Source organism: Hemicordylus capensis, chromosome 4 (assembly GCF_027244095.1).
Source record: "Hemicordylus capensis ecotype Gifberg chromosome 4, rHemCap1.1.pri, whole genome shotgun sequence".
NCBI classification, from domain to species: Eukaryota; Metazoa; Chordata; class Lepidosauria; order Squamata; family Cordylidae; genus Hemicordylus; species Hemicordylus capensis.
The window spans coordinates 157756106-157782359 of NC_069660.1; the positions used below are offsets into that span (position 1 = coordinate 157756106).

The 26254-nt window shown below is 45.1% G+C and overlaps 1 protein-coding gene across 7 annotated transcripts in view; it reads right to left on the reverse strand.

Annotated features, from left to right (window-relative positions):
• RASAL2 (RAS protein activator like 2) overlaps positions 1-26254 on the reverse strand; it is a 358844-nt gene that overhangs the window by 220709 nt on the left and 111881 nt on the right. The window lies entirely within an intron of this gene.

Below are 26254 nucleotides of genomic sequence, written 5' to 3' on the forward strand. Positions count from 1 at the left end.
TCCAAATGTCTATGGCAGCCACCATTTTGTCTGGTGTATTTATTAGTTTTCTCCCTTGCCAATTGGTTTTCTGTCACTGCCTTCTGATTGGCTTGCAGTTTCCTTTGCCCTCGTTGTCTTGTCATGCAAAATCAAGTATTGTCAGGGCAACTCTGCCCTCACTGGCTGGGAGGAGCAAAGAGGAGGGCGCTGCCTAGCTTCACTCTGCCTCTGGATCTCTGGGGGAAGAGCTGGCTACCTTACCCTGCATTGCTCCTTTCCTTGCTTTGTTGACATGCTAGACCAGTAGGCTGACCAGGAAAAAATCAAGAATTCCTTAAATATCACCTGACTGCACAATTGTTTTGCAGGTTGGGTAGTAGGTAGCACCCATCATGCCCTATCACCCAACCTGATTTGGTGTCTCTAGGTGCTACCCATGGGGAATAAATGGGGTGCTCGATTACCCATTATTCCCTATGGGTGAACCAATTCGAACCAGTTCAATGAATGAACCGGATTGCAAACCGGCAGTCCAGTTCAAATTTGAACCAAACTGTGGAAACTGTTTTGTGTGTATACCCCAAATGCTTCCCTACACCTCTTAGAGAAAAGACAGCATAGAAACGTAATGATAAATAACCCCCAAACACAAACACAAATCAGAGTGTTGCAAACAGAAGAGAGGCATGGACAAGACATACCATATGAGTTACACTACACCCAAATGCCCAGTTTACACACATTATTTCATGAACGGAGCACTGTTGTGTGAAAATGAAGCAAGTGTCTGTTTGCCATGATTATATATTTGAAACCTGGAAGAAAAGAGTACTGCACCTGTGTGAGGGCTTAGCCACAGCTGGCCCTCAGTCTAACCATTCACTGCCACCAAAATAAGATCTTTAGTTAGTGTGACTGGTTCCATTACTTCACTCCCTTCTTCAGCTTCCTTTCAATTTCTCTCAGCTTTTCCAATAAGCTTTAGCTTTGCTTTCTGCTAGTGTAGGCGTGGTAGGAAATGGTTAATGTTAGTTGGTGCAAGACTACAGCTGGAGGATGGAAGAATTAATGCTTTAAACAGCTCCTTTGCCTTTTGCAGGGAATCAAGAGCATCCACAGAACTCCAAAAGTGGGCAGAAAGAGGGCACTCATTCAAGGTGATTCCCCTCACCTTCTAATTGGGACCAATGGCTGGGAAGTTGGTGAAAGAGTGAGGGCTTGCCAGGAACAGGGCAGAGAGTAAGAACAAGGCAGCTTGAGATTGCATATAGGCACTTAATGGGAAGTAAAGGCAGGGGGTGGGACACTTACAAAACCGTGGTTATGATAAATAAGCAGAGATCGCGGAATGGCTGCAGTGCTGTTCTTTGTTTATTTCTGAAACCTTAATACATTTTTACTGAGGTTCTGCATGATGTCTGAACTAACCCTATGTATTTTGTCAGGACAATGTGCATATCCCCCTGTTCATGCCGTCACCTTGTACATATTTGTCATGGCTTGAAATGAATATGACTGATCACTGGTGCTTATGCACCAGTTAACCCACATTAACCATACCATCACTCATGTCTTCTTCTGAAATAAGAACAGGTACTTTCATTTGCAAAGGTAATCAGATAATCAAACAATACAGCTGATATATTAATAGTCATAAATAGTTTTGAATTTTGTTCTCCTGCCTCTTATTAAAAAGCAGAACACACACCACTGAATATGTATCCCATACCCACACAAAAATTGTTTCCACAGCAACCTGGATTCTCTTCAGTTAGTACAGCCTGAGGATGTGGACAAGATCCTGGGCAGTGTGTGGGCAACATCATGCGCTCTAGACCGTGGCCCTTCATGGCTAATAAAATGTGCCATGAAAGGTATGGCCAGGTGGTTGGAGGCTATAATCAATGCTTCATTAAGGGGGGACAGGATGCCATAGTTCCTCAAGGAGGCGGTGGTGAAAGCACTATTTAAAAAATCCTCCGTTGATTCCTCCAACCTGAGCAAATTACAGACCTGTTTCTAATCTCCCCTTCTTGGGCAAGGTCATAGAGAATGTCTATCATCTTGGCTGCAGAAGACCTTGGATGATACAGATTGTCTACATTCCTTTCAATCTGGCTTCTGTCCTGGATCTGGACTGAAACTGCCTTGGTTGCCCTAGTGGATGACCTATGTCGAGAGCTTGATGGGGAGTGCATTTCTACTGGACCTCTTGGCGGCATTTGATACCATTAACCACGGTATCCTTTTGGACTGCCTCTCAAGAATGGGGATGGGGGGATTGCCTTGGAATGGCTTTGATCCTTTCTTGGGGGAAGAGTCCAGAAGGTGGTGATGGGGGAGACTACTGCTCAACTGCTTGGCCATTTGCTTGTGGGGTCCCCCATGCTATTCAACATCTGAATGGCCATTTGCTTGTGGGGTCCCCCATGCTATTCAACATCTGAATGAAACTGCTGGAAAAGGTCATCCAGGGACTTGGAATGTGTTGTCAGCAATATGCAGATGACACTCAGCTCTATCTTTCCTTACCTGATCCTAGGGAGGCAGTGGACTACCTGAACTGGGGCTTGGAGGCTGTGATGACCTACATAAACTGACACTGAATCCAGATGGAGGTGCTGTTGGTCAGCAGGAGAGCCAATCAAGATGAAGGAATCCGACCAGTTCTGAATGGGGTTGCACTCCTCTTGAAAGAGCAAGTGCACAGCTTGAGAATACTGCTGCACCTGGCTCTGCTTTTGAAAGCTCAGGTGGAGGCAGTGGCCAGAGGTGCTTTTGCACAGCTTCGGCTAGTGAGTCAGCTCTGTTCCTTTCTTGAGAAGACAGATCTGGCCACAGTTACCTACATCCTAGACACATTGTGCTCATAATGTGCTCTATGTGGGGCTGCACAAGAATATTCAGAAACTACAGCTAGTGCAAATTGTGGCAACTAGGATCGTATCTGAAGCTGCCCATTGGGATCATATTATACCTATTCTGAAAGAGCGGCACTGGCTACTCATTTGTTTTCAGGTCCAATTCAAGGTGCTGGTTTGGACTTTTAAAGCCCTTAACAGATTGGGCCTTGGCTATCTGGACTGTGTACTCCCAAGAACTTCTACCCACTTCACAAGATCATCAGAGGTGGCTCTGCTCTGTGTGCTGACGGTGAGAGAAGCTCAGTGGTCAAGCATGTGGGACAGGGCCCTCTCAGTCATTGCCCCCAGACTTTGGAATGCTCGCACAGCTGGAATCCGCTCCTTAGTAGGGATGTGCACGGTCCGGAGCAGTCCGGACTGGCACTGAAGGGGGGCCTTCCTTTTAGGGCGGGGAGGGCTTACTTACCCCTCCCGCCTCTTTGTCCCCTCCAGTGCCCGTATTCCACAGAGTAATGGGGCGCTGGAAACCAGCCGCCCCCCCGCCGCCCCCCCCCCCGCCGCAAGCAGATTAAGCCCAAAACTAACACTGCCGCCGTCGCCCGCCCGCCAGCCCTCCCTCCCTCCCAGCCGCCCGCCCGCCCAAGTCCTCACCCATGCTGCTGAAAACAAAGAGAGGAGCTACCGAACAGAGCTCCTATCTCTTTCAAGTCCTGTAGGCTACTGAGGCTTTGCGCGCGCGCATGCGCGCACCACAAAGGACTTGATCGCCGGAGGCCCGGTCTACCCGCCGGGAAAAGGCCGGGTAGACCGGGCCTCCGATCGCCGGAGGCCCGGTCTACCCGGCCTTTTCCCGGCGGGTAGACCGGGCCTCCGGTGATCAAGTCCTTTGCGGTGTGTGCATGCGCGCGCGCAAACCCTCAGTAGCCTACAGGACTTGAAAGAGAGAGGAGCTCTGTTCGGTAGCTCCTCTCTTTGTTTTCAGCAGCATGGGTGAGGACTCGAGCGGGCGGGCGTGCGGCTGGGAGGGAGGGAGGGCTGGCGGGCGATGGCGGCAGTGTTAGTTTTGGGCTTAATCTGCTCGCGGCGGGGGGGGGGGGCCCGCGGCGGGGGCGGTGGGGGCGGCTGGTTTCCAGCGCCCTGTTAGTCTCTGAAATACGGGCGCTGGAGGGGGCAAAGAGGCGGGAGTGGTAAGCAAGCCCTCCCGCCCTTAAAGAAATACCCCCCACCCGGACCCGGACCAGCCAGGCCCGAACCGGTCTGGCAGTTCGGCCATTCTTTTGAATGGCCTCCGGATCGGTTCGGACACACCCCTACTCCTTAGTCTCCTTGACAGTTTTTAGGAAAAAAGTAAAGATGTGGCTCTTCACGAATGGCTTTTGAATAAAAGTATTGCTTTTAATGCTGCTTTGTGTTTTATGTATTATTTTTAATGTGTTATTAAATTTTAAAATAGAGATTTTTATATTTATAGTATCTGTACATTTGTATTTTAATTATATTGTAAAGTGCTTTGAGATTATTTTAATGAAAAGCAGTATATAAATTGAATAAATCATAATTTATGAATATTGCAAAATATGCTTCTCTCAATGCACTGATTATCGCAGCATTTACAGATATGGACACAAATATTCTTTATTATTACCTTGGTCACCTGAAGTGAATTCAGAACTGTTCCTATTTGACAGTATTTGAATTACTCTGTGAAAATCCATTCCATGGCAAGAGAGCACAGGTCCTTCTTGTGGCCAGTTTAAGGACACTACTACAGCATTCACACATTTCACTCCAATAGCCCCTACAAGTAATAAGAGTGGTTGAAAGGAATGAGGCTGTGTGTGTTGCAGTAAACAGGAAGACACAAAGGAAATCACTGTGAGGTGAAATTATTAATGAGAGGGTCCAATACAATTTTCCTTATTCTAAAAGCAACAATTCCCCAATTGTGTGCTATAGGAAATAAATAATAACTAACCGACCTCGCACAGAGCATCTGTGCGCTCTTTGGGGCCAGTGGTTACCTCTCCCCCACAACTTCTGCCCCAGTCTCTGCTTCCGGGCTCAGCCACCTCTTCTCCCCACTGCCACTTCTGCCCCCCCCCACTTACTTTCCCCCCTCCTGGGCCTTGCCTCCGTGGCCTGGCCAGGCCCGCCACCTAGGGCCTCCACGGCCGGGCTGCCACCACGGCATCCAATCCTCCTGGGTGCACCTCAGTCAATCAGGCGCGTCCGCCGCCGAGCCAATCAGCTGGGCTCTGGGATGCACATTCCAAGGAACACCCAGGAGAATTAATATAATAGATAGAAGGCTTCTCTGGCCCCAAGTACTTACTCACATTGGTACGAACAGGAACTTTTCTCTTGGAGCAAATAGCGCGCATGCACGCACACACAATCTTTCTTGTGAGCAAAGGCTCCCCTTCCCCTCATGCCATGGTCCCAATCCAGATCACACCCCCTCATGGCTGCTATTGACTTTAATACAAAGTCTGTCATGGCTGCGGATGCATTAAACCTTACATGCAAATGAGAGGCAGTTGGCTGCATTTTTCTTTAATTAACTGCTCTAGTCTAGTCTCCTTTCAACTAATGATTGTTGATGCAAAATTATCTGTAGCTCAGTGGAAGAGCATCTGCTTTGCATGCAGAAGGTCCCAGGTTCAATGCCTAGTGGCATCTCCAGGTAAGGCAGTGGAAGACTCCTGACTGAAACCTTGGAAGATCCACTGCCAGTCAGTGTAGACAATACTGAGCTAGACGGACCAAGCATCTGACTCGGTATAAGGTAGCTTCATGGGTGGTTTTGTTGTTGTTGTGTTGTTGTTTTTTAAGGGAGGAGAGCTGTTCTTGAGGTAGCAAGCATGAATTGTCCCCTTTGCTAAGCAGGGTCTGCCCTGGTTTGCATATGAATTGGAGACTACATGTGAGAGGATATTCCCCTTAGGGGCCAACAGGGCCGTCCCTAGGAGGGTGAGGGACTGGGAGTAAATCAGTATGTGCGGGGCCTCCTTAAAATTTCATACGATTACAGAATCATATTGATCAGTGACATACAGTGACATACAGTGTATGAGTAACTGAATGAGGTTTTGGGACATGTCCAACCAGCCCAATAATATGTCCAATCTACTTCAAATTATAGATACATAGCCCTTTTACGCTGTCCTACATCTGTGATCAATACCAAAGCTCTATGCCTACTCATTACAGGTGATTCAAAGGCTGGGGCAGAAAGCAGGGTATTTTACCCTTTTTTATGAAAGCAAAGGGCAAATTCCTCCATATGTGGGTAGAATAATGGTTTACGGGTGGGGGACTTCGGTTCCAGGTATTTTTGTAATTTTCTGCCACAAAACAATCCACATAACTTTTTGGATGCTGTTTTTTTAAAAGAAATATTAAAAATTGATAGATTTCCCAATCCATTTCAGATTAAACATTCAGTCTTCCTAATCTGCCTACATCTGTGCTCTATATCAAAGACCTATGGCAAGCCATTCCATAAGTGTTCAAAGGGTGGGGGGATAACCACAAGAAAGAAATAACATACCTCCATTACTAAGTCTGAGGAGTCTGCCTGTCTTAAGGCACAGGCTGGGTTGGCAGGGCACGGGGTCTGCACAGTGCTGTGGTGGCCGTGGGCATGGGCAGCCAAATGCTGGCCATACACTCTGCCTACTTTCTTCCTTCCCTGCTGCCTGCAGCAGGCACCCTGCCTACTAGCTGGCACTGTGGAGCTTCAGGGAGGCTGGCAGAGGCTGAACAGCTGAGAGGCGGCAGTGGAGAGGGAAGAAGCTCAGTCAGGAAGCCTTTCAATAGCAAAGATGCTTATGAGATGCTTAAAAGAAGAAAGAAAAGAGGCTGGCTTTTGGCTTGTGCTGTGGGGAAAAGATAAATTGTTAGGTCTGGGAAAGAGAGCAGGGCAGGCTGCAGTGTGCCCAGAGCAGGGCCTGTGCCAGCATGGGGCTGGGGGTGATCGCCCCAGTTGCCCCACCCTAAGGATGGCCCTGGGGACACTCTGGGAGGAGCAACAAACTACTTGCATGCCCAAGGCTCAAGTTCCCTCCCTGGCATCTCCAGCATAGGACTGAGAGACTCCTACCTGCAACCTTGGAGATGCCGCAGCAGTCTGTGTAGACAATACTGAGCTAGGTGGACAAATGACTTGGTGAAAGGCAGCTTCCTATGTTCCTAAGTAGTAACATTTCTTTGCCAGTCTCTGCTCTTAGCTTACCTCCTTCCATTGTTCAGAGCACTGACTCATGCAGAAACATGCTGTGTACTCTTCAGAGAGCAGGCAATTTTCACTATATGCTTGAAAAGTAAACCTTTTGGGTGACATGTGTCTCTCATTTTTAATTCAGAAAATGTGTGGCTCCCCGTTCCAATGATTTCCTAAAGACATTTTTATCTGAATCAAGCACTCCTGGGACTTCCAGCATACTGGTGTGTGTGTGTGTGTGTATTAGATTTATATACCGCCCTTCCGATATGGCTCATCATATACCGCCCTTCCGTGTGTGTGTATATATACACACATACATACATACACACACGATTATTCCCACCTGCTAAATGCCAGAGGAGTCAGCAAGATTAAGAGAGACCTCATTAGGCTGCACCTTTACAGCCACAGTGCTTGGTGATTATGAGGATTTAGTTGTGTGAGTCTCTAAATGCAGACATCATCTGCTGTTACGGTGAATGGAAGAGGGCTTGGTTTCAAAAGATAACATGGTTTTCAGCCAGAAACGGCACTGCAACTGTACGAACATGCTGCCCATTTATGTACAGCAGTTACGATAGCCCCCTTCTCTACACCCTGGCAAGCCAATGCACTGAATTTGACCTGCTGGCAAGCCAATACAATTGACCTGCTGGCAAGCCAATGCACTGAATTTAAAAAGACAGTAGGGTAGGCCCCCCACCCGACCCCGGACCATAATTCCACCCTCATGTGGAGGAATCTGCACACTGCCTTCATAAAAAAGGATAAACCTCAACCCCTTTTCTAACACACCCTCCTTTATATTTCTAGAATGGCTTGGCCTAGAGTTCTGAAATTGGGCTGAGATGTAGGACAGGTTACAACACGACAAATATTTATATACCACTTTTTCAATAAAAGTTTCCCAAGCGTTTTACATAGATATGAAACAAAACAATATAAATAGAGAAATAAAATGGCTCCCTGTCCCCAAAAGGCTCACAATCTAAAAAAGAAACATAAGATGGACACCAGCAACAGCCACTGGAGGGTTGTTGTGCTGGGTATAGATAGGGCCAGTTGCTCTTCCCCTGCTCAATAAAGAGAATCACCCCTTTAAAAGGTGCCTCTTTGCTCAGCTAGCCAGACACTGTCTATTGATCTTGAAGCACAGTAGTCAATCTATTGACTTTTAATTATTTTTTAAATTTAAAAAAAACTTTAAAAGAAGTCATAGAAGCGGCTGCTTTCATAGTAGCAAACTAACTTCTAGAACTGAAGAGCCCCCCTCGGATCATCTTTCAACCCCCATGTGAAGGATACTGCCCTTTGCATTTCATAAGAAAGTGTGATATGGCCCCAATCCCCACCCCCAACACTTTACATTTACAGAATGGCTGGTCTTAGAGTTCTGAAATTGGGCACACATGAAGCCCAAGTTGGCAGGACTCTGTGATTTTTTTAATTTCAAGGGAAACAGTCAATCCTTTGATTTTGATATATTTTCCTTACTGCAGTAAAGTTCCAAGAAGTGTTTTCTCTATCCATAGATTACTACACACCTAGTGAAAATGAAATTAATGTTACATCTTAATAACCAACCAGCAACAGTTATTTATTTATTTACATACACAAATACACTATGCTCAAGTTGGTTTCTGGTCCAAAAGGTCTGCATGAGAACTGTGGAGCATGGGTCATGTGCTGTGTTTTTAATCCCCGCCACCTTCCAAATACACTATATGTCTAAGTTGGTTTTGTGTTTCAATTGTGGAGCAAGGGACATGTATTGTGTCCCAGTTTCTGAGTGGTCAAGAAGCTGTATGAATCTGTTGGAACTTGTGTTCTCTCTCTCTCTTTGGCAAATGCGCTCTGGCCCTGATCGGTGAATTTGTGGTGAATGATCAAGAAGGTGTATGCATTCTTTGAGGGTTATGTAGTCTCCCCTCCTCCCCGCCCCCAATGTACTATGGCCTAGACCTGTGGGTTTGTTGTGAAATGTATATATATGGAAAGGATGGTTATTTTGTGGGAGGGGGTCCTTGTAAGCTAATTAGGTCCAGGATCCAAATTACCTAGCTGCACTTCTGCACAAGTTAATATCTTCAAACATTCTATTCAAAATACAACCAATGTGCATTGATTGCCGGCTTGAATTACTTGTTCATGCCCTTCTGTTTTTTCATAGCCTAAAGCCCTTTTACATATTGCTGTGCAAACATACTGTGGTGCATGCGGCAAAAAAACAATTCTGGTCTGCATGCATTGCTTCTGCGGGTTCGCCTCCAGCAGAGCTGTCCCAGGTTGAGAGGAGTTTGATTTGGGCTCCTTCCAATTCAAGCCAATCCCCGGGGACAGAGATGTACAGACCCTAAAGGTCCAAGATCAGCTCAAGCTGGCTAATACCCCATCATGCTGTCAGGTAACACCTTAACTTAAAACCATGATACACATAGAATATCAGGATTTATTGGAGGAGAGTTTCCAGAAAACACAGAATATTAGGATTTATTGCCCCCTACCCGCAGCAGAGCATCTTAAATAACACTCTAGCAAAAACATAGCTAATGTGGGCTGTTTTGTGTGGTATTTCAAATGTAAGTAAAAGTAAAGTGTGCCATCAAGTCGATTTCAACTCCTGGAGCCCACAGACCCCTGTGGTATTCTTTGGTAGAATACAGGAGGGGTTTATGATGATACCTTTCAGCATCTTCCTGTATCACTGCTGCCTGATATAGTGCCAGCAGGGATTCAAACTGGCAACCTTCTACTTGCTAGCCAAGCATTTCCCCGCTGTTCCACTTAAGGTGGCTGTCTCAAATGTACCTCTAGATATTTTAAGTATCAATAATTGCCAGGTATTTCACTGCTATTCTTTCCAAAGAAAGCTCTAAGAGCTTTTGCCCATCTCTGTGGCAGCCTTCACCTACAACCTTGCCTTACAATCAACCAGTCATTACTGAGAGGTTAAATGTGATTGGGGAAGTGGTAGGAGTTCTCCATGGCAAAACATTCTAAACCTGCCAGAAGCTAGAAAATCTTAGTTGAGAAATTTTAAAAGTGCTTCATTCCTGGTAATACTCAGCATGTGCATATATAGCCGCATTTCCCCTCTAAGCCATACTTATGCCATTTCCCCCCATGTTTACCTCTCTAAATACAGTAAATAAAGCCCCATAATCTACAACTACTAGATTCCAGCCCAGAGATTTTATATAACTAATAGAACATGTGTTTTGTTGAAACCAGTGAGAGAGCAAAGCTGGTGTTAAGCATAATCTGAGTAGAGCTACAGTTCTAATTCAAATGGAGATTCCATCAGGCACTGGACCAATTCTGCAATGAGACCTCATACAATTACATTATCTCCCCATATTTTCCTAATTTGATCTACCTACAATCACTATTAATTTGCACTCTTTTTTTAAAAAAAGAATTCTTAGCATCAGAACCAGCAGAGTGCAACTAGCCTTTCATAACTAGTGGCTTTGGATGGGGATGCACATTCCCATCCGCATGGGAGAGAGATTTCCAGCCAGTTTAATGAGGTCTGGATGAACACCACATTGTAGACACAGTTGTGCATCTGCAATATTGCACATGCATAAGCCTTCTTCTACACATGGATCTTTCTTGCTGAATCATGTTCTTTACAACACCTCTGAGATGAAAACCATTTTAGGAAAACAGACAGACATGACAACTTACATAAGGCCTCACGATGAATCCATGGCAGAGATGGAATATGAAGCCTATTGACCATGCAAGAACAGCATTACACATCAGACCTCTCCTAGTAAGTCAGCTATTTATTGCTTAGAAGCTACTGGACAAGCTCAGTACATAGAACTTAAACTGGTGGGGAAAGGAACACATATAAATTATCTAACGACTACAGTAGTTTATCAGAGCCCAGAACTATTCAGGCACCCAAGCGGGTTATACAGTTTCAACCACACTGAGGAACCCCAGATCTTAAGACTTTACTCAAGAGTATCTAGGACTTCAGCTCTCTGTGGACTACAGTTTGGAGGAAAAATCCTAAACTCATATTGTCAGAGACAAAAAGATTTGCTGGGCCTTCTCACTGAACCCAAGAGTTGTCAATTTTTGGAGAAGTAGGGTGCCATTATCCTCTTTAGTTCCTATAAATATTTGAGTATTAGTCTAAGTCACAACTTTCCATCTTTTATCATCAGATGTCTGATATGGATATGGATATGGAGAAACTCAAGTATGTAGTACACCACTCTGGGCTCCTTGGAGGAAGAGCGGGATATAAATGTAAAAATAATAAAAAATATAATAATAATATGTTGTGGGGGATTAATGGTCCCTAATAAGGAGTTGCCTAACTGCTTGAATGAAGATAAAACTTAGTATTAGTTAGCTAGTTACTGTTTTGTTTTCTTAATCCCTGTATGTGTTTCTTTATTCTCAGTTTTCCCACTGAGTGCAACTCTTTTTTAAATATACGTAGAAGTGGATTCCATCTGGTTTGGTTTTAAAAGGTTCTAAAAGAATACTTACAAAACTCTTATTTATATGCTAATGAATGGTAATCATCTACTGTATGCTAGGGATGTGCACGAAACAAATTTTGCGTTTTGTTTTGAGCTCAAAGTGAAATGCAAACAGCCAAAACATTTCATTGAAAACGGTGGTAGAGCTGGCTGTTTCGATAAAACAGCTTAAAACATTTCACGTGTTTCAAGGTTTCAACATTTCAAGCAGGCAATTTTATACAAATGTTTAACCTTCCCCTCAAACCCCCATAGGATTCTATAGGCATTTGGGGGAAAGGTTTTTTTAAAAAAATTGCCCGCTTGCCCATTTATTTTGTGGGTTGGGTGATAGGTAGAACCCATCTTACCCTACCACACAACCCAATCTGGTGTCCCTAGGAGCCACCCATAGGGAACAATGGGTGGTTTCAAGTTTCCCCATTGTTCCCTATGGCCAGAACAAGCTTCACTCACAGAGTGCACACAGGTTTTGCATTGCAATTTGCAATGCATTTTGCAACCCTGCCTTGAAAAACACTGCAGAAGCACACAGTAAAAAGGAATCTGTCCCTCCTAACACAGAACACACATTTCAAAAACAGTCCAAAAATGGCCACAAAAGAATCACTGACCGAGAATCCACTGCCAGCGCTTCATTGACATCATTGGCACAAGTTGCTTGCGCGCTCTCTCTCTCTCTCTCTCTCTCTCTCTCTCTCTCTCTCTCTCACACACACACACACACACACACACACACACAGAGCAGACCAGAGCAGTGAGTGAAACACAAGTTAGTCTCAGCTCAAGACCAGACATGGAGCTCATCACAGCAATTACCAAAAAATATTACACAGCTGCTTCTGTCAATTTTTCACCACAACACTATCTCTCAAACAAAACAAACCACAACTCAAGAAGGGGAGGCACTCAAGATCTACCTTTGTCAATCTGAGATCCAGCAAAATCAGACAGTTATAGCTATAGTAGCACAGCACTTAGTGCTGAGAAAACAAGATCTCAAAAATCAAACCTACCTTCCTGACATATTCTCTTCAAGATACACTATATGGGCCCTCTCTGCCTCCAGGTCCCTTTGAACACATTTTGAAATTCCCTCCCCAGCCAATGGAGGCAAAGTTGCCCATGAAAACACTTTATTTGTATGGTAATAAGCCAATGAAGAAGCAAGGAGATTGCAAGCCAATCGGGAAGTCAGTGCCAGTAAGTCAATCAGCAAGAGGAAAACAGGCTTCCAAAATGGTACATCAGAACAGGGTTGTTTTGTTCCAAGCTCTAAACAGGCCCTTTATTCAGAGAGTGTTCTGTTTTAAATTTGAAAAGGCCATTTCGAGCCAAAACATTTTGTTGTCAATTACCACCATGAAAGCAAATATACCACCATAGAACTACCACCATGAAAGCAAGTATACCACCATGAAAGCAAATATACCCGCTTTCATGGTGGTAGTTCTAGGACCCGTCTCAGGTGCTATGAGGTTGTTATTTCTTCAATGAAGCTTCCTAAATGAGACCATTTGCAGTAAAAGAGAAAGCTTTGAAAACCCACCGAAGGCTTCTGTAAGCATAAAGGCTAGGGGATGTGGGTGGTGTGTGTGTGTGTGTGTGTGTGTGTGTGTGTGTGTGTGAGTGAAGTGGCTGTGGTCCATAAGGATACCATTTCCCTTACCAGGGCCCCTGTGCAACAGTTGACTTATATTGAGTGTGTCTTTCCAAGGCTGGCAGCTAGGGATAGATTGGAGATTCTGTTGGTGTACTGTCCACCCCACTGCCCAACCGACTCCCTAACTGAGCTGACGGAGCTGGTCTCGGAGTTGGTGTTAGAGTCACCCAGACTTTTGGTTCTGGGTGACTTCAATATCCATTGTGAGGCTGACTTGCCTGGTGCGGCTCAGGAGTTCATAGCGGCCATGACAACTATGGGCCTATCCCAACTAGTTTCAGGTCCAACTCATGTTGCCAGCCACACATTTGATTTGGTCTTTTGTTCAGATCAGGGGGGTGTTCTGTGAGTGGTTTCCCCATTGTCATGGACAGACCACTACCTGGTTAAAGTTGGTTTCACAGCCACAACCCAGCCCTGCAGGGGTGGAGGACCTATTAAGATTGTCTGCCCGAGAAGGCTGTTGGATCCAGTAGGATTCCAAAAAGCCTTGGAGGGTTTTGATGTTGGTCCTGCCAGCAACTCTGTTGATGCCATGGTGGGAACCTGGAATAGGGAAGTAGGCACGATCGCTCCTCAGCATCCCTTCCGATCTGCTTTAAAAGTGGCCCCTTGGTATACAGAGGAGTTACGGGGTCTGAAGCAGCAAGGTAGGTGACTGGAGCGCAAGTGGAAGAGTACTCTGCTTGAATGTGACAGGACACAGCATAGAGCCCATTTGAAGGTTTATGTGGAGACGGTGCGTGCGGAAAAAACCAATTCTGGTCTGCGCGCATTGCTTCTGTGGGTTCGCGTCCGGCAGAGCTGTCCCGGGTTGTGAGGAGTTTGATTCGGGCTCCTTCAATTAAAGCCAATCCCCGGGGACTTTGTTCTGCTGTGATGCTTTTAATGGATTCTTTGCAGACAAAATCTCCTGTATTGGGGCTGACTTGGACTCCACTGTTTCTGCAGAGTTTATTAAGGTGGTGTTCAGCAATCCCTCTTGCAGTATTAGATTGGATCAGTTTCAATCTGTGATGCCTGCTTGGGGTGGTGTGGCCTACCACTTGTTCTCTAGATCCTTGCCCGACTTGGCTGCTTTTTTCTAGCAGGGAGATTGTTGGGGATGGCTTAGTTAATATCATTAACTCATCGCTGAGGGAGGGTAGGATGCCTCCTTGTCTGATGGAGGCAATGATTAGACCACTTCTTAAGAAGCCTTCCCTAGATCCCTCAGTGATGGACAGTTATAGGCCAGTCTCCAATCTCCCATGGTTGGGTAAGGTGATTGAGAGAGTGGTGGCTAACCAGCTCCAGGCGGTTTTGGAGGAAACCGATTATCTAGACTCATTTCAAACTGGCTTTAGAGCAGGCTATGGGGTTGAGTCTGCCGTGGTTGGCCTGATGGATGACTTTTACTGGGGAATCGACAGAGGGAGTGTGACTCTGCTGGTTCTTTTGGATCTCTTGGCGGAGTTCGATACCATCGACCATGGTATCCTTCTGGATCGCCTGGGGGAATTGGGGATAGGAGGCACTGTTTTGCAGTGGCTCTGCTCCTATCTCTCAGGCAGATTCCAGATGGTGCAACTTGGTGACAGTTCTTCTTCAAAACAGGAACTATTATATGGAGTCCCTCAGGGCTCCATTTTGTCACCAATGCTTTTTAATATTTACATGAAACCGCTGGGTGAGATCATCAGGAGATTTGGTGCAGGGTGTTATCAGTATGCTGATGACACCCAAATCTATTTCTCCTTATCATCAATCATCATCATCATCAGGAAATGGCATTCACTCCCTAAATGCCTGCCTATGGGCAGTAATGAGCTGGATGAGGGATAACAAATTGAAGCTGAATCCAAGCAAGACGGAGGTGCTCATTGTGGGGGATCGGAATTTAAGGGATGAGTTAGAGCTTGCTGTGCTGGATGGGGTTACACTCCCCCAGAAGGAAGAGGTACACAGCTTGGGAGTGCTCTTGGATCCAGACCTCACCATGGTATCTCAGGTGGAGGCTATGGCCAGGAGCGCTATCAGCTTCGGCTGATTCATATTATGCCTGTCTTATGCCTGGCTGCCGATATGCTTCTGGGCAAAATACAAAGTGGCTTTAAAGCCCTGAACAGCTTGGGTCCGGGTTACCTTAGAGAGCGCCTTCTTCGGTATGATCCCCATCGCTCATTGAGGTCATCTGGAGAGGTCCGTCTCCAGTTGCCACCGATACGTCTGGTGGTGACTCGGAACCGGGCCTTTTCTGCAGCTCCTCCTGGTCTATGGAATGCACTCCCGGCAGATATCCGCAGTTTAGGCTCACTGTCAGCCTTTAAGAGAGCCCTGCCTGGCCTTCCAAGGCTTATAGTGTTTTTAAAAGTATTTTAATTGGTTTTAAATAGTTTTAATAATTCTTGAATTATTTTTATATTGTTTTTAGCAGTGTTTTAATTGTGGGTTTATGTCTTTTTAAAAGTTGTTGTACACCACCCAGAGCCTCTGGATGGGGCGGTTTATAAATGTAATAAATAAATAAATAAATAAATAAATAAATAAATAAGTAGGTAGGTAGGTAGGTAGGTAGGTAGGTAGGTAAAGCAAAGTTTGTGAAACCTACATAGAAAAATGGGTTCCAGTTCTAAACAGATCAAGGAATACCAATTTACTTAGCAACATTATGCAACTTTCTGGGCTATATAAATTATAGGGCACAGTGCAAGATCTTTTAGTCTCTCTCTAAAGCTTTTATGAGGTAGATGAACAGCATCAATTAACTTCTTGTTAATTAATATTATTGCCCAATTTGACTATGAATGTACAAAGTATAAATAACACAAATATAAGGATGTCAGGAATGGACACTGAAAATGCCACACTGGAAATATATACAGGTGGTGACAAGCTGAGAGTACTGTTGCCAAATTGCTATAAAAATAGTATGTTGGCCTTATAAAAATCTGTTAATAGTACTTCAGGGAAACAAGATTGCCACAGCAAAACTGTTCAGCTAAGGTTAAACCAGACAGCAGACACTGTTCAAAATCAGCTAGGCCATTTAATATCAGCCAGAGTGTGCGTGAGTTCATTTCTCTTTTGTCCTGAGGAAATAGGAGGAGGAAAACAATCTCCAGGAAACGCCATCATCACATTACCAATACAGAAAAAACGCCTTGTTGCAGCCAAGAAGAATCACTAGATGATATAACGACGGCACTCTGTCTCCAATTTCTCATTAACCTGGCAGGATTAAAAGTGCAATTCTATCAGAGGAGAATCAAAAACATCACCTGAAACTCAAGCAGAGCAAAACAAAACACAAACACACATATTTTGGAACTTTTCCCAACTTCTAGTTGCCTTCTTAAAAGAACCCTGAAAGATAACACAGAGTGGAAAGTTCCAAAGAAGCAGACAGACAAGAGACCAAACACTTCGCCCTCCTTGTCTCTTTCCCCATCCTGTTTCAATTGACATGATGACTTTAACTTCATGCAGGGAATTGTGGTTTCAGTGTTTGTTTACTGAAATGAGTTCTTTCTTGATCTGATAACAAAGAACTTCCAATGTCGTCTCCCTTTAGGAACTAATCATCAATTTGAAACTAGTACTAATCAGTAGTTCCCCAACTGCTTTTAAGGGGCACATCACCACCACTTTAGCCTAGTTCTCATCAAGAAGGAAACCGTGTGTCTCAGCTATACTACTACAGTCTGCAGGTGGGGACACACATGAAGGAACATGCTCCTGCATGCACACAAAAATCAGCCTGTGCATGAAAAACTAACACTAATGGGGGCGGGGGGGGGACTAGGCTAGAACCCTCTTCTTCAACATGCCAGTTTTATACTTGCAGGGATTTTTTCTTTACAGAACGATCATTCAACCATATGAGCACCGCACCTTCAGTATCAAGTAACACAGTCATAGCCACCACCCTGCTAGATCAGGCCCAAGGCCTATCTAGTCCAGCATCCTGTTTTACACAGTGGTCCACCAGATGCCTCTGGGAAGCTTACAAGCAAGAGATGAAGGCATGCCCTCTCTCTTGCCGTTGTTCCCCCACAACTGGTATTGAGAGGCATCCTGCCTCTGAGCCCGGAGACTGCTTATAGCCATCGAGACTCATAGCCATTGAAAGTCCTGTCCTCCATGAATTTGTCTAAGCCCATTTTAAAGCCATCCAAGCTAGTGGCCATTTCCATATCCCATCACAGATAATTCCATAGATTAGTTATGCGCTGTGTGAAAAATGTACTTCCTTTTGTCAGTCCTAAATTTCTTGGCCATCAGCTTCATGGGATGATGTTCCAGTGAGAGAGGGAGAATAACCTCTCTCCACAAAATGCATATTTCTATAGACTTCTATGATGTCTCTCCTTAGTTGTCTTTTTTCTTAACTAAAAAGCTCTAGGTGTTGTAGCTTTGCCTCGCAAGGAAGGTGCTTTAGGCCCCTGAACATCTTAGCTGCCCTCTTCTGCAACTTTTCCAGTTCTACAATGTCCCTTTTGAGATATGGTGACGAGAACTATATACAATACTCCAAATGTGGCTATACTATAGTTCTCTATAATGGCATTAACTATTAGCAGCTTTAATTTCAATCCCCTTCCTAACGCTCTCTAGAATTGAATTTGCCTCTTTTCACAGCTGTTGCTCAGAGTCAACACTTTAAAGGAGTTATTCTTCACAACCCCAAGATCCCTCTCCTGGTCAGTTACCAAGAGCTCAGACACCATCAGTGTATACATGAAATTGGGGGCAGGGGGTTGCCTCAACGTGCATCCCTTTACATGACTTACACTGAACCACATTTGTCATTTTGTTGCCCACTCACCCAGTTTGGAGAGATCCCTTTGGAGGTCACCACGTCTGTTTTAGATTTCACTACCCTAAATAGTTCAGTATTGTATGAAAAATTTGGCCACCTCACTGCTTACCCCAGTCTAGATCAAGTAAAAAGCACTGATCTCAGTACAGAATCCTGAGGAACTCCATTTCTGAATTCTCTCCATTGTGAACATTGTCCATTTTTTCCTACAATGTTTCCTGTATTTCCTGTAACCAGTTACCAATCCACAAACGAATCTGCCCCATTATTATTTATTTATTTACACAGTCAGACAGGTGTTATTGACTGGTTTGTTTTATCCAGACAGCGAGTCCTTCCCAAGGAACTGGGAAGGCTGAATTTTATTGTCAATGTTGTTGCTGTTGTTATAGATATCGTCGCAGAATATAGGCTGTTCCCAGTAAAGCTGCTTTTTGTAATTGGCTGATGGTGATTTCTGTGGCCCCTATGGTGTTGAGGTGCTCTTCAAGGTCTTTTGGAACTGCACCCAGGGCGCCAATTACCACTGGGATTATCTTGGTCTTTTTCTGCCACAGCCTTTCAATTTCCATTTGTAGATCTTTGTCTTTGGTGATTTTTTCTATTTCTTTTTCTTCTATTCTGCTATCCCCTGCTATTGCTATCTCGATTATTTTAACTTGTTTTTCTTTCTTCTCAACTACAGTTATATCTGGTGTATTGTGTGGCAGATGTTTGTCTGTTTGTAGTCGGAAGTCCCATAATATTTTTACATCTTCATTTTCAACAACTTTTTCAATTTGATGGTCTCACCAATTCTTGGCTACAGGTAGCTTGTATTTTTTGCAGATGTTCCAGTGTATCATCCCTGCTACCTTGTCATGCCTTTGTTTGTAGTCAGTCTGTGCAATCTTTTTACATCAGCCGATTAGGTGGTCCACTGTTTCATCTGCTTCTTTACAAAGGCGGCACTTGCTGTTTGTTGTGGATTTTTCAACTTTTGCTCTTATTGCATTTGTTCTTAGTGCCTGTTCTTGTGCAGCCAGTATTAAACCCTCTGTTTCTTTCTTCAAGTAACCATTCCTAAGCCATTGCCAGGTCTTGGTGATGTCTGATTTTCCACTTATACAGTGCAAATATTGAACATACAGTGGCTTATTTCTCCATTTTTCTGCTCGGTTCTTGACTTGTTCTTTCTTGTAGGCCTGCTTTCTTTCATTGGTGTTGAAGAATTTCTCGTTGTTGACCATTTGAAGTGCATCTTCTTCACTGTCCTTGATATATTCTTCAAGGCCTCTTTTCTCCTGCTCTACTGTTTGGTGGACTTGCAGCATTCCTCTTCCACCTGAGCTGCGAGGGAGGTATAGCCTATCTACATCACTGCGGGGGTGCAGAGCATGATTGATAGTCAAGATTTTCCTGGTCTTACGATCCAGCGTCTCTAGCTCTGCCTGGGTCCAGTCTATTATTCCTGCAGTGTATCTGATAACAGGTATAGCCCAGGTGTTTATGGCTTGTATGGTGTTCCCGCCATTGAGTTTGGACTTGAGGATTTTTCTAATTCTCCTGATGTATTCACTTCCAATTTTTCTTTTAACTTCAGTGTGTGTGATGTTATCAGCCTGGAGAATGCCCAAGTATTTGTAATGTTCTTTCTCTTCCAGGTTCTTGATCTTGCTTCCATTGGGCAGTTCTATTCCTTCTGTCTTTGTTATTTTCCCTCTGTTCATTATTAATGCAGCACACTTGTCTAGTCCAAACTCCATTGCTATATCGCTACTGAATATACGGACAGTGCTTAGCAGTGATCTGATTTCTGACTGGGACTTTCCATACAACTTCAGATCGTCCATGTACTGCAGATGGTTGATTTGACTTGATGTTTTAGATGTATGGTATCCGAGGCCTGTTTTGTTGAGTATTTGTGAAAGTGGGGTCATGGCGATTACAGAGGGGACAGTGAGTCCCCTTGGAAAATGCCTCTTCTAATGCTAACCTGTCCAAGTGTCTCGCCATTGATTGTTAAGTGTGTACTCTACATGCTCATTGCTTTTTTTTATAAATATCTGAATGTTTTTGCTGACACCAGTTGTTTCTAAACATTTTAGTATCCATGTGTGAGGCAATGAATCGAAGGCTTTCTTGTAGTCAATCCATGCAACACTTAGATTGGTTTTTCTTCTCTTGCTATTTTCTAAAATCATTTTGTCAATCAGCAGCTGGTCTTTTGTGCCTCTGGTGTTCGGGCAATTTTCTTTCTGTTCAACTGGAAGCTGTTTGTTAGTTAATAAGTGTTGCATCACTTCATCTGCTATTATTCCAGTTAATAATTTGAACATGGTTGTCAGGCAGGTTATCGGTCTATAATTACTTGGAACTGCACCTTTCGCTGGGTCTTTCATGATGAGATGCGTTTTCCCAGTTATTAGCCATTGTTCAATATCACCTCCTTGCAAAATGTGATTGAACTGTTTTGATAGTTGTTTATGAAGGCTTGTTAGGTGTTTAAGCCAAAAGCCATGCAGTTCATCGTCGCCAGCCGCAGTCCAATTTTTAATTTTCTTTGCTCATTCACTTATTAATTCTGGTTTTATTATTAGATCTTGCATTTGTTGGTTACATTTTTTGACCTCTTTCATACAGCCTGCTTTTTTATTATAATCTATTGGATTGTCTCATAATTTCCCCCAGAATTGCACTGTTTCTTCTTTATTTGGTGTTTCTAGGTTTCTTGCAGTTTCTCCTTCTATGCTTTGGTAGAAACGTCTCTGATTCGACTGAGATTGGAGATTCTGCCTGTGTTGTGTAGTTCTGGCTTCATATCTGCTAATCTTCTTTGACACTGCTGTTATTTGCTGCTTTATTATTTCCAGGACTTCTCTAACTCTCCTTGAATCTAGGTGGTATTTTTGGATCAGATACTGTTCGGTGTTTTCATTCTTCAGCTTCTTGTCTTTCATATCTTTCAATTTACTAGCATCTGATCTAAGGCTGGAGATTTTATTTTCTAATCTAATCTTCCATTTAGGTGATGTACTGCTTTCTTTTTTGACAGGTCCACTGATCTTATATCCGAGCTCTTGTGTTGTTATTGTTGCTGCACTGTACATTAGTTGGTTTGTTTCTTGCAAATTATTGGTTGTTATCTCTGCAAGTGCAGCATTGACATCTTTTAATACCTGAGCAAGTTGTTTTTTGGCAACTGTTTTTAGAGCTGGAAGTCGAACCCTGGTGGTTGTTTGGTTCATGTGCTCAGTTATTTTTTGCTTTAGTTCTTGTTGCTTTTCTGTTAAACGGCATTTGGGTTTTTGAGGTGAAGGCAAAGGGGTGGTTGCCTGGTTTTGATTTTGAAACAGTTCAGTAACAGTGGCATCCTCGATTTCCAACACCTCCTCCACCTGCGCCTGAGCAATTGCTTCGGTTGGTGGTAATTCTTCTTCCATGTCTTGAGCCTGTGTTGCTCTTTGCAGTTCTTCCAGCTCAATTCCTGTGAATACTTTATTTCTTATTATGTATCTTCTCTGGTCTGCTAGCCTTTGTTCTGTTATTTCTGTATCTGTATGCTTCTCTTTCCAAATATGGTACATTCTTTTTAAATAACCTCTTCTAGTTGGACTAGACTTGTAATAGCAGATCATTATTTCCTTGTTGGCATTTTTCGTATATTTTTTCCGGTTAAGCGACGTTTCTTCCAGTAACTTTGCTGTCTTCAGCCCTGGTTGCTCAACTGAAGATTCTGAGTCCTGTTGCCCACTTGCCACCAGATGTCCAGGGACTATAGCACCTGGCAGGGTCCTTGTTGTCCCGGGCGACTACCGATCCGGTATAGATTTATTAAAGTTACGTCTCACCATATTGTTGATGGGAGAGGCACTCTTTGTCTGGCTCCTCTGGTGTGACCTATCCAGTATGGTTGGACCTCTGGCATAACTCTCACCTTCCTCAGAGCACACAAGCCCCACAACCACGCCAAGGTAGTGCCTCACTGGGGGTTGTTGTTGTTGTTATTATTATTATTATTATTATTAATTCAATTTCTATACTGTCCTTCCAAAAATGGCCCAGGGCGGTTTACACAGAGAAATAATAAATAAATAAGATGGAGCCCTGTCCCCAAAGAGCAACCATTCTAAAAAAAACACAAGATAGACACCAGCAACAGACACTAGAGGTACTGTGCTGGGGGTGGATAGGGCCAGTTGCTCTCCCCCTGTTAAATAAAGAGAATCACCACGGTAAAAGGTGCCTCTTTGCCCAGTTAGCAGTTATGCCATGACTGCTAAGTTTGTTCAGTCACAGGTTTTTGCCAAGTTGCAGGTTTATCTCTCAGTGATAACTGAGGGGTGTGTCACTAGAGAAACAATAGCACGAATGACTCTTGCACAGCTAACACTAATTTCTACAGAGATGCATGTGAACGTTTCAGGTGGATCATATCCACAGTTAGTCTAAACACAGTTTACGCTCAGTGTAAAAAAACCCACTGTATTTAATCAACACAGGGAAGAACAAGATTATAGCCCAAGCCAACATCTTTGAACATGGCAAAAATATATTTCCTTTGGGTCTCAGGTAAAATCGAAGAGTGCACTAACTGCTTTTCTGAATGCATAACAGACCTCTATGAGGGATTCTTTTTCTGATCAGAAGACAACTCCCTAAAGGCCAATTCACACATGCACATACATCACTTGATTACTCAAATGATGACTAGCAGCTGAACATTCAAAAACTGGCAGCTGAACAGTGGAACAGACTCCACTGAAATGCTTTGTGTTTGAGGTGTGCCTTGACTTTTGACTTGTAATGGTTCAACCAGATGCACAAGTTACCCCCCAGTTGCTGTGGTCATCAAGTGATGAATATGTGGGACTCAGCCCTAGGAAACAACATCAGAATGAAAGTTTTAGAATGCTAGAGATACCACGCCAGCATAATCTTCAGCACCAAATCTGTGTGAAGGTTTTAGGGGGAATGTTTGGTCTCCTCTGAAAATTAAGACACAGCAAGTAGTTTTGGATTACTCTAGAGGAGGTTACATATAAGGCAAAACAGACCATTTTTGTATAAAGGGCTCAGCAGAATGAGTTTTGTGGTGTAGAATTTCAAGTATTTTTCACACACAGAGGATTAAATAGGCCCTTTTCTCTATAACTTCACCTTTATCTCAGTATCAGTGGCTCACCTGAGAAAGGAACATTGGTCTTACCATGAAGGGTTCTTTTCCCCTGTAGTAGGAGATCCTCAGAGAGGGTGATGAACTGCGCATGCTCAAGACAGAACTGGAATCACGTGATTTGCTTGTAGGCGTGGTTGCCTCCCAGCCCCAGTTCCAGGAATGAGGAGCAAGGTATAGTAATGTGACGGGAGAGAGCTCATGGATGTATGCGTAAGTGCCAAAAAGCAGAACAAACCTGAATTGACAAAAAACAGGCTAAAAGAGAAAATATATAACAGGATAGAAAACTAGATCTAAGCACTAGGAACCCTGAAAGCAGCCTCGGAACCCCAGGAGACCCTGCCCCAGCTCCGAGACACGGATACAGAGAGGGCAACGACCCCAACCCAGAAGAATACATCCGGGCGGGGCTGAGGATCTCCTACTACAGGGAAAAAGAACCCTTCACGGTAAGACCAATGTTCCTTTTCCCCCTGAGTAGGAGATCCTCAGAGAGGGACATGCCCAAGCTAAGAATAAGGTCCCGGGATGGGAGAGATGTATTCAGACCACCTGCTGGAGGACTGTGCGGCCGAAGGCTGCCTGGTCCTGAGAAAAATCGGGTATTTTATAGTGTTTTATGAACGGCGTGGTGGACGTCCAGGTAGCTGCCCTGCATATTTCGGAAAGAGGAACGTGGGCTGAGAAAGCCGTCGAGGCGGCAGCACTTCTGGTTGAATGCGCGGTCACTCTTCCGGGAGGAGGGAGATGAAGGGCTGTGTAGGCCATACGGATGCATGACTTGATCCAACCCACTAAAGTGGCTTTGGAAACCCTATTGCTGATGTTAGATGGTTGGAAGGAAACAAAGAGGGCATTGGATCTGCGAATGTCCTTGGTGCGGCAGATATAAGTGCGTAGTGCTCTGCGCACATCGAGCTTGTGCCACAGTCTTTCTTTAGGATGCACTGGTGTCGGGCAGAACGAAGGGAGAACAATAACTTGGGATCTGTGGAATGTAGAGTTAACGTTTGGGAGAAAAGTAGGGTCCAGTCGAAGAACGACTGAATCAGAATGAAATGTGCAGAATTCCTTTCGTGCTGAGAGGGCGGCTAACTCCGAGACCCTGCGAGCCGAGGTCACGGCCACCAGGAAAAGCAACTTGAAAGACAGGATCCGCAGAGGAATGGATGATATTGGTTCGAATGGGTCCCTCGTGAGGGCGTTGAGGACAAGGTTCAAAATCCAGGATGGGAAGCGTTGAAGCGGCGGGGGGGGGGAGCCAGGTTTGTGGCTCCCCACAGGAATCTGGATAAATGTGGATGAAGATAGAACTGACCCGCTGAAGAAGAGATCTGCAGTACGGATGTGAGAGCAGAAGCCTGGCGTTTGAGTGTACTGGGACGGAGAGCCATGTCCAGGCCTGATTGGAGAAAATCGAGTACCTCTGGTACTCCTGCTGCTAAGGGATCCTTCCCATGATTTTGAGCCCATCGTAAGAAAGCTGACCATGTTGATTGGTACACCCTGATAGTGGATGGCCGCCGGGAGGCCAGGATGGTGTCTTGCACGCTCATGGAGTCTCCTCTTGCTGCTAGCTTCACGCGCTCAGCCTCCCGGCGGCTAGTCGCAGCCACTGGGGGTCCGGGTGTAGCAGAGGACCCTGACGCAACAGGTCTGGACGGTTTGGATGACGCCATGGCGGAGACACCGCTAGGCTGAACAGGTCTGGAAACTACGGACGTCGAGGCCAGAAAGGAACCACAAGAATCAACTCTGCCTTCTCCAGGAGAAGCTTCTGGGTGACCTTCATGATAATGGGGACTGGAGGAAAGGCATATAGCAGAATGTCTGGCCACTGAGAGTGTAGGGCGTCTGTCGCCTCCACCGTTGGAGCATGGTATCTCGAGAAGAATTGAGGCAGTTGGTTGTTGCCCGGGGCCGCAAACAGATCCACCAGGGGAGCCCCCAGTACTTGAGTGAGTTGATGGAAGACCTCCGGGTGTAAGGCCCATTCTCCCGGGTCCACTGCCTCCCTGCTGAGCCAGTCTGCTATCTCGTTTTCGTCGCCCTTGAGATGCTCGGATATGAAAGACTGCAGGTTGGTTTCCGCCCAACTGAACAGCAGATCGGTCTCCCGCATCAGAAGCTGGGAGCTTGGGCAGTTGATATGCGCCTTGACTGTGATGTTGTCTGTACGTAGGAGGACGTGGCGGCCCTGAAGGGCCTGTTGGAAGTGTTGCAATGCTAGGCGGGCAGCTCGGAGCTCCAGCCAATTTATGGGAAGGGAAGCTTCTTCGGTCGGCCAGGTGCCCTGTACAACCTGTCCTTGACAATGGCCCCCCAGCCCGACAGGCTGGTGTCTGTCATGACTACAATCCATCTGGGTTCCGTAAGCTGAAGCCCCAGTAGGAGGGCCTGGGATAGCCACCAATGAATTGAGCGTCTGACTGCTTGGGATATGGTGATGTGTTGCCTGTGTACTGCCATGATGTGATCCTGCCACGGCAGGAGAAGCCACTGGAGGGGCCGGGAGTGCCACCTTGCCCAGGGAGTGCAGTCCAGGTAGGCTATCATGGAGCCGAGTGCTTGAGCCATGACCATGATGTCCTCCTTTGGTTTGCATAGCAGAAGCCGAAGTTGTTTGACAATCCGTTCCCTGCGTTCTGGTGGCAGGGATATCGTGTTCTGCGCGGTGTCGAAGAAGGCTCCCAGATGCACCAGCTGTTGGGATGGAGTCAGATGACTTTTTTCTCTGTTCACAACAAACCAATGATCCCTCAAAGCCAATAGTGTTGTGTGCACGTCCCTGATGGCCTGGCCTCTGGAGGGCGCTCTGATGAGCAGGTCGTCCAAGGACAGATGGACCCCAACCCCCTGAAGATGGAGGAATAACACTAGGGAGATCATCAGTTTTGTGAATACCCTTGGCGCTGACGCCAGGCCAAAGGGAAGGGCGCGGTACTGGAAGTGAGCTCCATCGTATGCAAAGCGTAGGAACCTCCGATCGCCAGGTCTGATAGGGACGTGGAGGTAGGCCTCCGAAAGATCCACCAAGGCCAAATAGTCCCCTCTCC